Source organism: Eumetopias jubatus, unplaced genomic scaffold (genome assembly GCF_037043125.1).
Source record: "Eumetopias jubatus isolate StellerSeaLion01/CBP00866 unplaced genomic scaffold, mEumJub1_p1.0 scaffold_5, whole genome shotgun sequence".
NCBI classification, from domain to species: Eukaryota; Metazoa; Chordata; class Mammalia; order Carnivora; family Otariidae; genus Eumetopias; species Eumetopias jubatus.
Genome location: NW_028274811.1, coordinates 87526231 through 87541257, shown reverse-complemented (window position 1 = coordinate 87541257; position 15027 = coordinate 87526231). Strand labels below are relative to the sequence as shown.

Below are 15027 nucleotides of genomic sequence, written 5' to 3'. Positions count from 1 at the left end.
ATTCTAGCTAAACAACAGATGTTCTAGGTGTGACTCTATGAGTCAAGGTTTTATGTACCTCGAGGTACCTTTCTTGCAAAGGACTTGATTAAGCTTTCATAGTCCATTTTCTTTAATACTGGATATTCTACTGGAAACCCTCAAATTCAAATAAAGTTGTCACATTCTGAATAGTCTTTTCATTTTATAGCTGCAATCTGTTTATTGATTTTGATCCATAGTTTAAATTCTTAACTCTTTGTCAGAGAGATTATTAGACATTTTTTAAGTCTAAGGCATTAGGTATTTGCTTTTAATTAAAGATCAATTAAAAATGGACACAAGAATATTTGACATGAAATCAAAACAGTCAATGGGCAAATATAAATTCAGTTTATATATACTATTGTTATATATCACTTTTAACAGCACTTTGTAGGAAACTATTGACTGTAAAACCAGGGTACAGATTTTAGTATCACAGATCTAGAAAGGAAATTTAGTAATCATCTAGTTTTTTTTTTAAAGATTTTATTTATTCATCTGAGATACAGATATATATATATATATATATATATAGAGAGAGAGAGAGAGAGAGAGAGAGAGAGAGCACAAGCAGGGAGAGAGGCAGAGGGAGAGGGAGAAGCAGGCTCCTCGCTGAGCCAGGAGCCCGATGTGGGGCTCGATCCCAGGACCCTGGGATCATGACCTGAACCGAAGACTGATGCTCAACCATCTGAGCCACCCAGGTGCCCCATTATCATCTAGTTCTATGATCACATCATAACAATCTTTAATAGTGGTCAGTATTCTTCTTGATAATCTCTAGTCCTTTATATTACATATGCTCCTTCAGTCATTTCTTGAGTTTTTATCACCTGGCTGTTCATAGGAGTTCTTTCTTATGTCCACATGAAATGGCTTCTTCTGGCAGAGACTATGTTATATTCATTTTGGGGCTTCTGCAGTCTCTTATTGTGTTAGGTAAGGCAGTCCCATATGATATGTTTATTGATTGAATCAATGTCTAAAAAATGCTTTAATTTTATCCCGTTTTCTCAAGTCAAGGCCTTTAAGGAAAAGAAAATAGTCAAGTCAGCCCTTAGTTTTCTCTTCTCCAAGTTAAGTAACTGGAATTAATTTAACCTTTTCTCATAGAACCTAATCTCCTTCCCTAATTAATCATCCTTACCATTCTCCTTTGAATCCACTTTAGCCTTTATATATCCTTTAAAAATTTATCACCAATTGGACACTCCATTCCAATAAGGACCTCATTAATTTAGAATATATCAGCTTGATTACTTTGTGGTTTATGCCCATTATTTGTTACCCAGTTTTTCTTGGGCCACACAACCCTTCTGCCATATTGTAGGGTTTTGATAAATAATTGTTGAATGACTGACTTTGGTAACATTAAGATTTGGTCACTTTAAGATTTGGTCATGTCGTACACCTTTCTCTTTGAGAAAAGGGTACCAAGCTGTGTTCTTGTCTGGCCCAATATCTTACAGATGTTAATGAAAACATCTTTCTACTTTTACTCGAGGGGCAAAGGAAACATCCTATTGACAGCCACAGGTTTTCATAATTGCATCACTGTGACAATGAACACATCTCTACCAGGTCCGGTTTACCTTCTTGATCCTGCCTTCATGATACCATCTTACGAAGAACCTCATGTGGTTGGATTCCTGGTAGGCCCATGACACTAGGCCTACAAACATGATCAAGCACATTTGAATTCTAATGGTGAATGCTGGGCTTACGTTGACACCTTTGTGAAATATATAATATCCTATTACCCTTTTTCGAACGTAGATATTATTTAGATTTTTAGATTTTTAAATTTATTGGAAACCAGGAACTGTGTTTCACTCACCTTGTGTCTTGTACAATGACTTACACATAATAGACATTCAAGTATTTGTTGAACTAAGGGCTCAGTGGGTAAATGCCTTTTTTAGCTTACATTAGTTCAGGTGAAGGTGGCATATCTAGTTTTACTCAAATAGCAAACAATAAATATTTGCCCATTGATTGAAACTGCTATTCTTATACAATTGATATAGCAAATTTGGCAAGTGTTATCATTTTAGCATTCGTGGGTTCTATTTAACTTATAGCTTGTCATTATACCAAACAGACATTTGGTACTTTCCCAGTGTTTTCTAAACTGGGAATTGACCCATAGGGAAATCATGGACTGTTGTCAGGAAGTCACAGAGACAGCAGCCCCAGCGCCCTGAATAGCTGCTTGGGGAAGAGGCAGTGAACTGTGGGTGACCCAGCATTCTCCGCCTACTGCCTCCCCTCGGGCACTTCCTCCTTTCAGATTTGATGTGATACTGAGAGGGAGACCAGAGCTACTGCAGAATCTGTAGGATGAAAAGTGAACTTACTTTTTTGGGGACAGTTGATATGAGTCATGGAAAACCCAGGGGAGTTCACAGGATGAAAAAGTTTATGAAGTCCTGGGGTGACCTCAGGCTGATGCTAATTGAATTCCCTTGACAAAGGATCTTAAATGATCTAGAGCAGTTACTGTTTTTAAATGAGTGCAGGGAAAACAGTTTTCCCAGGGTGTTTCATTGGAGACCAAAAAGTCACTCAGATTCTGCCATTACAGTCATGTGCACATCAGGCTTTTGGATTAAGTGAGGACTCAATCCAGGGGATCTGGAATTAGAAGACTTGGGTTTGGCTCAGTAATTGTAGTATTCTTATTAGCTGAGAACAGTGTGATTTCACTTTAGCATCAAGGCTTAAAAGTATGTCAACAAAACATTTGAATTTCTATTGTCTTTAGCAGAAATTCAGGATAGTTCTATACATCTACAGTTCATTAATGATTGGCAGCAGACTTGATTTATGTTTGTTGCATCCCAGGGTGCAAACCTTTACTTTTCTCTGTATTTTACATCCCTCACAGAACAACCTCACCCAGGTTCATGATTTCCACCATCCCTGTAGATAGGATTTTCTCAGGACATACATAGTTTATGTCTGCTCTCTGGGGGAATTATTAGTAGTGCCCTGCTTATCATTCTCAAAAATACTCTATAAAGAACTCTTCTTTTGAACTCTAGATTGCTTAGTCTTTTTAGACACCTCAACCTTGATATAACATAGACAATTTACCCTCAACCTGCCAACACTGAACTAACGGTATCCTCAGAACTCCTTACTTTCCTATATTCCTTGCCTACCTTGATACTCCCCAGCTCCTGTGATCTCCATATGCATGTCCCTCCCCCACTGAAATCCATGGCCCTCTACTCTTCTTGGAATTGTTGCCCAGAAACTTTCTGGGTGTTTCTTCTGTTTCATTGAGGATTCTGGGTAGATTCTTGCTCACAGTCTCTTCCCCCCCTTGTCCCACTATCTATCTGAATTACTTCAATGTCCCTGTACATGACTGTGGCAAACACCATTGGTTGCCTACCCCAAAGCCATCATCAGCTATTAGGTTTTCTTCCCAGACAAATGAAATCTGCCTTTGTTCATGGGGAATATGCTTAGCTCCAGGAAATGAATGGAACACAAATACTGGTATTTTCTAATTTGCTGGTTACTCTGTGGGTAATTCTAATATGCAACCAGGCATGAAAACCATGGCTCCAAACCCATCACAGCAATCTCAGTTCCCTTTGTGATTGTCCAAGGATGCTCACGCAACCCAATTAGGGAATTTTTACTAAAGTTTTCTGGGAAAGCTTTGCTTTCATGATAAAAAAAAGAGAATTATACAAGAAAAAGTTTCTTCTTGCCCTTTACTTTCCTTCTTTTTTGGATGCTCTCCGATGAGGATGCTTTTAGCTGTTGTAGCCATCTGGAGACTCTGAAGTGGTAAGTCAACCTGCTGAGGATAGCAGGATAGAAAAGGGTAAAGATCCTGGGTCTCTGATGCTACTGTTGACTCTATAAACCTGGAACCCGGCTAACTCTGGAATTTAAGTTAGGAAAGCATAAATATTATTATGTTAAAATCACTGTCTGTCGGGTCTTATGTATCAATTTTTTTTTCAGTAGGCTCCATGCCAGTGTGGGCTTGAACTCATGAACTTGAGATCAAGAGTCGCATGCTCTAACGAGGTCTTATGTATTTTGCTAAAAGCATGCTTGTGATAGGGTGTCCCATCTAACTTCCTAGAGGCCAAAACTGGAGGTCAAAAAACTTTTTCTATAAAAGGTCAGATGACAGATGTTTTAGGCTATGTGAGCCATATAGTGTCTGTTGCAATTACTTAATGATGCCGTTATAGCACAAATGCAACCAGAGACAATACATAAACTAATGAGTATGGCTGTGTTCCAATAAATTGTTACTTATACAAATAAGCAGACAACCAGATTTGACCTGTGGGCTATAGTTTGGGGACCCTTGTCCTAAATCTTCATTAAGAAGTGGCAGGGTATCAGCCTCTAGAGAGCTAACTACATCTTTTGATATTTCTTGGGCAAGATAAGATTAGCATCCTCTTGTGGGGCAGTATAGGAAATTACTGCAGAATTGGGAATTGAGTAGAGGGGTTGCAAGCAGAAGTGTATTACTTGGACTCAAAAGGTAAGAAAAAGGATTGTGTGGAGGCAAGAACCTTAGACAGGGCTCTCATAGAGGTTTTACATGGTCATTAGTAATTCCAGCTATCTTTGTGTCATGTGAGTAGAGAGAGGGAGACATTACCAATATCACCAAACGGTTTATGGGATTTCCTGAAGCATCAAAATTTATTTTGACTAAGAACTTCATTTGTTATTTGGAGAGAGAAAACTTTCCTGGGGTGTGGGGTGTGGGGCGTCCTGTGGCAGGACAGAAGGTGTGGGTGAGAATCTGATTTATCAGGTTGGGCTTCTGTTGGTCTCCTACTAAATGCGTAGACTTTTCTTCCTGTAGCAGTTTTATATAATGGGACAGTTTTTGCCATAGGATCTGATCTTCCTTTGATAGAGGCACCAACTGGCTTTAACTTACCAATTCACACGTTCTGGAGGGAGCCTAAAAGGTGCTTCCTGACTTGTACAAAGAGCCTTTGCTGGGATTTGGTGGAGGTACTCAGCTCTGTGTTATTGGAATTTGTGAGGTTTCTAGATGGACAGTGAGACTTATTAGGGTTCCTGGTAGAAGAAAAGGAGCCCATCATTCAGGTACATAAGTCCTCCACAATTGTCCAAGTAAATTGGGTAAGATTGCTTTTCTCCCCTACTTTACCATTAAGGTTACTATTGGTTATTTAAATTTGAATCCATTTGTACAAAAATCGTGGAAGCACCATGGTTACCTTTAGGGAGAAGAAATAGGAGATTGGGGCAGGAGGTCAGGAAGTCTTCATTTTTTATTGGGAACATTTAATATTTGGAAATTCTATCTGCCTATATTACTTTATCCAAAAATCATTAAAATCACCTATATTTTAAAAACTACTGGATGTATCTGTGTCAGGTAGGGTTGGTAGATGAAGGTAGGAAGCTACACTGTGAAATTCATTTCAGATCCTGATCCCTATGAGGAACAAATATGTATTCTCACACATTTAGCTGTGGCCAGTGTTTATGCTTATTTACAAAAGAATGCACACATCGTGTCTTGCCTATTCACCCAGGCTTCAGCATAAACACCGATAAAACTACATGCCACAGATCTATGAAGCTCATCCTTGAGACTTAATAGCTTGGTAACGTCAATCCCAGGAAAAGGAGTTGTGAGGGTGCATGAACAACTAGAAGTATAAAGAAGAAAGAATCAATAAGTTTTGAGGTAGAAAAGTTATGGAGTTGATGTTGAGCCAGTTAGTAATGGAGGAGGATTAAGAATCCATACTACCATAGAACTGGCAATTACATGATGTGATGGAGGTGTTAGCTAATACCACAGTGGTAATCATTTTGCAGCACGGGCATACCTTGAAGATACTGCAGGTTCACTTCCAGGCCACTGCAATAAAGTGAATGACACAATAAGAGTCAAATGAATTTTTTGGTTTCCCACTGCATATAAAAGCTATGTTTACACTATATTATAGTCTATTCAGTGTGTAATAGGATTATATCTAAAAAAAACCAATGTACATACCTTAATTTAAAAATACTTCATTGCTAAAAATTTCTCATCACAAGTTGAGCTTCTAGTGAGTTATAATCTTTTTGCTGGTGGAGGGTCTTGCTTTGATGTTGATGGCTGCTGACTGCTCAGGATGGTGGTTGCTTGAAGATTGGGGTGGCTGTGGAAATTTCTTAAAGTATACGAGTCTGTCCTCTCAAACTCTGCTGTTGCTTTATCAACTAAGTTTATGTAATATTCTAAATTCTTTGTTGTCATTTCAACAATCTTCACAGTATCTTCACCAGGATTAGATTCTGTCTCAAGAAACCACTTTCTTCGCTTATCCATAAGAAGCAACTCCTCATCCATTAAAGTTTTATCCTGAGGTTGCAGCAGTTCAAATATAATAATAATGAAAAAATTTGAAATATTGTGAGAATTACCAAATTGTGACACACAGACATGAAGTGAGCAAACGCTGTTGGAAAAATGGTGCTGATAGACTTGTTCAATGAAGAGTTGCTACAAACCTTTGACTTGGAAAAAACTCAATTATCTGCAAAGTGCAATAAAGCAAAACACAATAGAATGAGGTATACCTGTATATAAGTGCATCAAATCAACACGTTGTACATCTTAAACTTACAGAATGTTAGATGTCAATTATATCTCAATAAATCTGAAAAGAAAATCAGTACCAAAAGAAAAAGAGGTATAAAAAGTAATTGAATCCCTTCAATAGTATTGCCATTAGAGGGAAGATGGGTGGACTTTGCTGCAGAAGTCCCTAGAGCTTCCCCCAATGCAACTCCTGTCTTGGTGGGATTCACTTGTTTCTGTTCTTGGATTCCCACGAGGTATCTGTTTTTGTTTCTTTTTATAATTAACCCACTTTCCTTGACTTAGCCTGAGTGAGTCTGTGTTCTTTCTTTCCAAAAAAACTTAATTTAAACCAGTTGAAATTCCTGCTCTGGACTTAAGTCATTTTTCTCCCAAATGGAGAATCTCTTTAGCTAGAGAGGTTGGGATGACATTATCACCCTTAATGGTTACACCATGAATCATCTCATGTTGATGGAGAATATATAAAACAACTCCAATATTCAAATGATATTTCAAGATCAAAAAGTAAAAAGTGCAAATGATATTATAGATAGAATAGAAAAGACAATGTGGGAGGGAGAGGTCACTGAGTATAAGAGGAAAGTACAAAGAATCAGCCAGTGTCAACCCTGAGAGAAACTGAAAATCAACTTTCCCTATTTTCTCTCCCTACCTTCTCTAGGCACACATCTTGCATTTGATTTCTCTAATCTTGGCTTCCACAACCAATCTTGTTTGACTTGCTACTGTTATAACCCATCTTTCTCCATGCACACCTTGTCTTCATACATCAAAAAAATCAAAAGATCTCAGATAAACAATCTAACTAGAACCTAAATTTCTAGTGCTCAAGGAATTCGAAAAAGAAGAAAAACCCCAAAGTAGCAGATGTAAGGACAAATAAAGATAATAGGAGAAATAAATGAAACAGAGAACAGGAAAACAATAGAAAAGATTGATAAAACTAAGAGTTTTGGTTCTTGGAAAAGATAAACACAATTAACAAATCTTTACTGACATACCTTATTTTATTCCAGGGTTGAGATGCCTACAGACCCCTAAAAGGTAATATAAATTAATGAAGCAGTAGGGGACAGACTTTATTGCTTTTATAAGATATTTTTCACTTCCACAAAAATGTACATTCTGTTTTAGTCAAGGCAGCTAACTGCTGTAACAAACAACCTTCAAATCTCAGTGGCTTAACAGAATACATTTCTCACTGATGTTACAGAGCAGAGTACAAGAGGGAGCTCTGTTCCATGCTGTCATTCAGGGATGCAGTCCACTTCTACTCTATGGCTCCACCATCCCATAGTCCTCCACCGAATCATTTGTATTTGACTAGAGGAGAAAGTATGAGAAAGAGCATCCATTTAAAACCCTTTCAACCTCGGTGATATGTCACTTGTTCACATTCCGTTCACAGAAGGGCTGGGAAATGTAGAGCCCAGGAAGAAGAGATGGACACAGATGTTAACATACTTTGGGAAATACATGCAGAAATACTAGAACTGAAGCAATGGAAATCATTCAGATGTTTCAAAGTGAAGGTTCACAGGATACATTTGGCCTACAGATGAATTTCTCTTAGCTCAGTGCTCTTAAAATGTGAATTGGAGTGTTTTTAAACAGGCATGCAGTCTCCAATTTACCGCAGTTTCCAGTTTTCCCTATCTATCACTCATGACCCCGTCCGCATTTTTTTTTTTTTTTTTTTTTTTTTTGCTTAATCCCTAAAGGCACTTGTGTGATCTGGAATGAGCCTGAGTGTCTTTATTTCACCAGTGATGAAGAGGTATTGGGAGGAGGTGAAAGAAGGAATGACATAAGAGGTAGGAAGCAAGACAGGTAAGAAGCTGGGCCTGGAAAGAAAGAGTGTAAGGAAGTAGGAAATCAGGCACCAATGTCATGTACAAGAAAAGGCTAGTCCAGCCAGGGCTGAAGACTCCTCTGGATTAGCAGGTAGGGGGCAGAAACTTCTCTTGGCTTATGCAACAACCCTTCCCTTTTTTCATGTTGGTAGGTCCTAGAACCTGATGTTCACAATTGAAACTATAAAACTGCCAGATACTTGCCTCCCTGGCATCCCTTGCAGGTAGGGATGCCCCTAAAACATACTTCAAATGAGACATGAAGGGAAATGTGGCTGATTTCTTGCCTTATGTAAAGAGAAAAATGTATAAGCAGTGTTCCTGTCCCTTTCTTTCACACTTTGGGTGCAATTGGGTGAGGGAATGTAGGTCTCTTACAATCATGGGGCAACTGGCTGGAAGATAGAAGTCAACGTGTAGAAAAGCAGAGAACAGAAAGATGGAAAGAGGCTGGGTCCCTGAGAACATTATTGAGCTACTGAACAAATACCAGGCCTTTCAGCTTCAGGCTTTCTGGTTACGTGAAAAAAGCAAAACAAACAAAAAGACAAAACAGAACAACAAAAACCCTTTATTTAGACTACTTTCTGTTGGGTATTTTGCCAATTGTATCCCAAAACATCCTAACTGGTACAGTGAGAACAGGTCCAATGGAGTGGTGGGGATAGGAATTGACAGCTGTTGTTGAGGTCCAATTAAACTGAATGTGAAGGAAAGAGACAATGGCTTGGCTGTGACGAAAGGTGGAGAAAGAAGAGATTAAACCAAGAACTTTCTTCTACAAAGCAGTATATGTGGGGGTGAGGGGTGTAGACTCTGGATTCAGAAAGACACTGGCTTAGATCCCAGTTCTACCATTTGTTAATTGTGAACTGGTTATTTTCTCTCTCTCGGAGCTTCTATTTCCTTAACTGTAAAGTGAGAATTAAAGTAGAGTGCACTCAGAGGATTGTTGCAAGGCTCACGAGAGTTCACATGGGTGAAGCTCTTAGCACAGGGCCCAGCAAATGTTTAATACATGTTAGCTATGATTTAGACCATCCCTGATCTTTTCAGCCTTTGATATCTGCTCTTGCATATGTCCCCTGGATTGCCCTATACATACCTCAAACTCTTGGTACCTGCTCTCCCTCTCCTTCCCACCATATGCTCTTCATTTTTGCTAATTAGGAAAATGTCTTGGATGCAGCAGAAAGACATGTGGCATGGGCTGTGTGAAACTGGATGTTTGGGCTTGGATAGATTTAATTCACAGAGTATGGTATGTGCTGTCTGGTTATCCAAGGAACCCAATAAAAGCTGATCTCATCCTACTGATTGAATTTGCTGACACTCTTACCATTTCCTTTTACAGTTTTTATGGTCCAGAATGGCTCTGTTGCCAGCATCTTCTTTTTTTTTTTTTTTTTAGGGACTAACGCACCCTTTTAATATGTTTTTAAATATTTTTACGGTTTAAAAAGTGTTTAAAGTTTGTAATTCCTAGTAGGAAAACATTATCTGAATGAATACCCTAATGGCAAACCACTATAGAATGTTTCAGTTGCATGTGGGGCAGAGGGGTAGGGATTCTCTTCACAGCACCCCAGCTTTCTTCATGAGAAGGTCAGAGGTACACTGGTTTGTATTATTGCGACATCCATTAGGCGATCGTTGCTTTTCCTTCAGCAAGGGCTTTATTTGTCAGAAGGGCGTTATGCTTGACCTCCAAATTTGGCTGACAATTTACTGATGAGATTCATAACCTTTGGATTGCTCTGATATTTTGACATATTCGCTGGGTTCTGGGCCACATCCTGGAAGGCCACCATAACTTCTGGATCCTGCATGGCTGCGAGAACCTCTGGATCACTAAGAATTTCATTGAGCCCAGGCATTCCTGCCATTCCAGGCATCCCCCCTGCCATTCCAGGCGTTCCTCCAGGAAAATTACCAGGCATTCCCCCAGGAAAGCCACCTGGGAAAGAGCCATACTGAGCTCCTGATTGTCGTCTGGCTTCTTCCTCCCTCTGGGCTCTCTCATGTTCTTCCCGAGCCTTCTTAACCCTTTCTATTCTTTCTTTGATCTCTCGTTCTTCATGTTTTCGCTCATACTTTCTCCGATGTTCAGCAATTTTCTGGGCCCTCGGTTGAACTTCTTTCAGCATTGCACTAGCATCTTCATCGTAATCCAGTTTACAAGCAAGGGCAAGATCATGTGCTGCTTCTTCCCAATGGCCCAGAAGTCTGTGTGCTTTCCCTCGCCACTTATAAGGCTGAGCTGAATCAGGATTTATTTCAATAGCTCTGTCACAGTCTCGAATGGCAGCATTTGGCTTCTGTAATTTGATGAAGACACTGGCTCTCTTGGCATAGAGAATGGCCAAGCGAGGATTCAGTTTGATGGCATCTGTGAACAAGTCAATGGCTTTCTGTAGTTCGCCATCATTTAGGGCATCAATGGCAGCCACTTTTTTATCATTTGCCTGATCCATCATTTCCTCGGTTATCTCTACATTTTCATCTCCCATTTCTTGAGGGGCATCAGTATCTGGTTCAATCACACCTTCATTGTCAATTTCTAGATCACTTTCCTCACTTGATGGTTCGTCTGTCTTTATGTTTTCCTCCGCCTTCTTACTATCTGTTTTTTCTTCCTTGATATTGTCTTCTGATTTAGTTTTATGAGTGGCAGGTGGTATTTTACCCCCCATGCTCTCCACCCACTCCTGCAGGAAGCGCATTTCCTCGGTGTGCAGAACGCTCGGATCCTGCTTACACATTTTAACGAAGGCCCGAAGCTTGCTCACTTTGCGGGGGTCCATGGTCCAGAGGCGGTGGCAGGCGGCAGGCGCGGCTGAGGTTGCGGCCCGATTCCAGGTCCGTGTACTGCCAGCATCTTCTGATAGAAGGAATTACTTTTCCAGGTAGTGCAATCATGCTATTTATCAAAAGAAACACTGGACAATCAGAATGGACTTTAGAGCTGTGTCCTGAGCCATCTGGCCAACTTTCGGCAAGAAACTTCTTTGTTCTTTAGAGACTGAGCTTTATCCCCAAGCACTAACAGAATTGAAATGGAAGAAGTTGGAATTATTCGTCTTTGGTAGGTAAACAATAGCTTACTATTTATACATATGAAGGGACGTTTTTAAAGGAGGGAAGCAATTATAGGCTGTTTTGTCCCTGCCTCCCTGACCTCTCCATTTTAACCTTGCTGTTTTTACATGAGGGATGTTTTTACTCTGTATTTATGAAGCTGTGTCTATGAGTACAAACCCTTTATATAATTCATTCATTTATTCAATATTTACTGAATGCCTACTATGGTTCTGGCATCGTTTTAGGTGTTGTGATACTGTGAGGTTCCTGCTCCCAGGAGGCTGAGCCCTGGGTTGGGGATACATGGTAGGACAGACTTGGGTTGAAGGCACTGGGGTGCAACAAAGGAGAATGTTCTGGGAAATAAATGGCAAAACTGTTCTGAAGGGAGCAGTGGATATAGAAACTACATTTCTTAAAGTGTCAAGGATGCCATAAAACAAATATGAGTTTTTCTATCATGCTTCTAACTTTACTTTTCCCTATAGCATTGAAATATTCAGAGCTCCTATTCGAGTCAGAAGCTGTTATACAATCTTTTCTGAATGAAGGCAGTAATGATTCCTTATAATATGGTTTATTATATGAAATTAGTAAAATCTTAGGCCTCAAAACATAATATGCACCATAAAATCGTGATATAACATAGTTAATCTATACTTTGGGGGTTAGCTCAGTTCCCCTCAATTATCATTATAAAAGATTTCACTCCAACTAGAAGAAAGAGCAGCTTAATTTGCAAAAGAGTTCTATATGCTGCTGCCTTAGTTAAACAAAGACAGAAAAGCAGGAAGATGGAATGTGGATTTGGTGAAATGCTGGCATAGAATACAAAGCAGCAGTGAGTTCTTAATATAAATGCATTTCACTCTAATAATTGCAGGTGAAATTAACTATTTTGGGGGGAGAATAATAGGAATGAATCAATTCTATTTCAGGTTAGCGTTTTGATGTGAAGTTTTAAGCATTTGTAATTCCAAGTTAAGAAACACAAAATGTTGCATTTTTCATTTTGGGTATGAATTTCTATGTTTATGGATACTGTTTCTATATGTAATATATATTTTTTAGTATAACCATTTTCCTTCTCAAACACTTTTTTTTTTTTAGAACAACATTCCTTCCTGAACTACCTACCCTGCATCCCTTGCATTAATCCCTAGGCTTCCTGAAGGAATCTCCATGTTAATCTACTGATCCTATACCCTAGTCAATGTCCTTTTCAGGGATTTTAGAAATGGGAATAAAGCCCCTCTGGCTCTGAATTGCTGAGGCTGTAAGATGTGGTACTGGGGGCGGTGTTAGCATTCATGTTTCTTACTGTGTGGTGTGGTCTGCAGAGTCCAAGAGAAGATGAAGCACGAGCCCAGGGGAAGCAGGAAGACACACAACAAAAGCCTTGGTTCCAGTTGTTCCTAGGTTCAGTGCCAGATTTCTGTTCTTGAATTGTGTAAGACACTCTGCTATCCTGATTTCCCCTTTTTGATTAAACTAGTTCAAGTTGGGTTTCTATCACATGCAACCAAGCAATTCCTAACTAATGCCATCACCCTCCCTGCTGCCCTATATGAGCTCTTCAATTAATTTGGGCTCTCCATCCTACTTTCTTTTCTTTTCTTTTCTTTTCTTTTTTTTAAGATTTTATTTTTAAGTAATCTCTACACCCAATGTGGGGCTTGAACTTCCTACTCTGAGATCAAGAGTCACATGCTTTACCAACTGAGCCAGCCAGGCGCCCCTCTTCATCCTACTTTCAAAACCTGTTTTGTGTCCCTGCCTCCACACGCCTGCACTGAGATCTTCACCATTCTCTCCCCGTATGGAAGCCCAGTCCTAAACAACATCCATCCCAAGTTCCACCTGCCCTGTACATCTTTCCCTGACTACCTGGGCCTTCTCTCTAGGCTCAGAACTCACGTAACCTTTGTTCTCAATACATGCTCACTGGCACTTTCATTTTCCCCAAACTAAGCTAAACTCCTTGAGCACTGAGGCAATTTGTCCTACCTTTGTATCTCTCCAGGGCCTTAAACATTGTAAGTGTTTGGTTTTGATAGAGATGATGTTGCCAGCTATGATTTTATAGCTAGATTGTAATCTTGAAGATATAATTTAAATGGAAAATTAACTTAAATATAAGGAACTCATGTTAGCTGAGTAATTATTTTAGGATTAGGTTACATGGAATGGCAATAGTTCTTAGAGTGATGACTTCTAGATATTGTTGTATAAGATGTACACACCCTATTGGGCAAGGAGGATGTGTTTTGGGAAATAGGACTGCTAACAATGTTACGTAGGGTTGTTGCAGCACAGCTGTCAAGACCTGTCATTCCTGGCATTTTATATTGACCGTGCCTCTTCCATTCTCTTCAAATGACTTGAAGTCATGACATGCTTCTGGCCCAGTTTTCTTCTAGGTGTTTTTCAAACAATGGCAGGTCAATTATCCCAGGCTACAGAGATATTATGTTGCCATTCTAATGTCACTGTATTTCTAATCCTGGAATTGTCTGCTGAGCTTCACCCTCTGTTTTCACATCTATTTCTTTGAGGGTAACACCAGCTGCCTTACAACTAGTATAATTATAGCATCCAGCATGACATTTTCCTTGCTTTCTTTGGGGCACGTCCAACTCTATCACTTTCAAACATTATATTAGCCATTAAGAATAAAAATTCTTGACCAGACCCAAAATAATTGGCAGAAATAAAGACCAAAGAAAGTAGATACCCTGCAGAACATGCTTGCTGTAGGAGAGCAAGGCAACATACTCAGAGGCAGTGGTTTTTGCAGTATGTGTCCAGCTCTTGTCGTTTGAGTGCCTGCAAGTATAGCTAGCACACATAGCGTGGCAGAAGTATTCAGTGACAGAGAACCGGAACGGAGACTGTGCAGGTACCGGTCCACGTGTATGCGAGAACCGGAACGGAGACTGTGCAGGTACCGGTCCATGTGTATGCGAGAACTGGAACGGAGACTGCACAGGTACCGGTCCACGTGTATGTGATTTGGGAAAATACTTCAGAAACTTTGTTTTATTTATAAATTTATTTTTATAAAATTTATAAAAATAAATTTATAAATTTATAAAATTATTTATGAATTTATAAAATTGCTTTATAAAATTTAGGGACAGATAAACAGCGTTAAACCTGGTAACTTGGATAGAAAAAGGAGAACTTATATATAGATATGTACTCAACTTACAAATACGGCTTCTTTGCTAACTACAAATGAAGGATTCAAAACTCAGAACTTTGATATAGGTTTGTGAAAAGAAATGGAAGGAGAGAGGTCCTGAAAGGTGAAAGTAGATGACAAAAATAACAGACCATTAGTCACAATACCAAGGCAGTTACAAACCAGAGCTGGGATGACCATTATTCTAGTTAATGAAGACAACAAGGTGGAGAATGACCTCTGGATAAGCAGCATAAGGGGAA

General features: G+C 39.4%; 1 pseudogene; it reads right to left on the bottom strand.

The window, feature by feature from the left end:
* Window positions 1-9925: 9925 nt before the first annotated feature.
* On the bottom strand, window positions 9926-11303 carry LOC114208653 (hsc70-interacting protein pseudogene; annotated as a pseudogene).
* Window positions 11304-15027: the final 3724 nt, after the last annotated feature.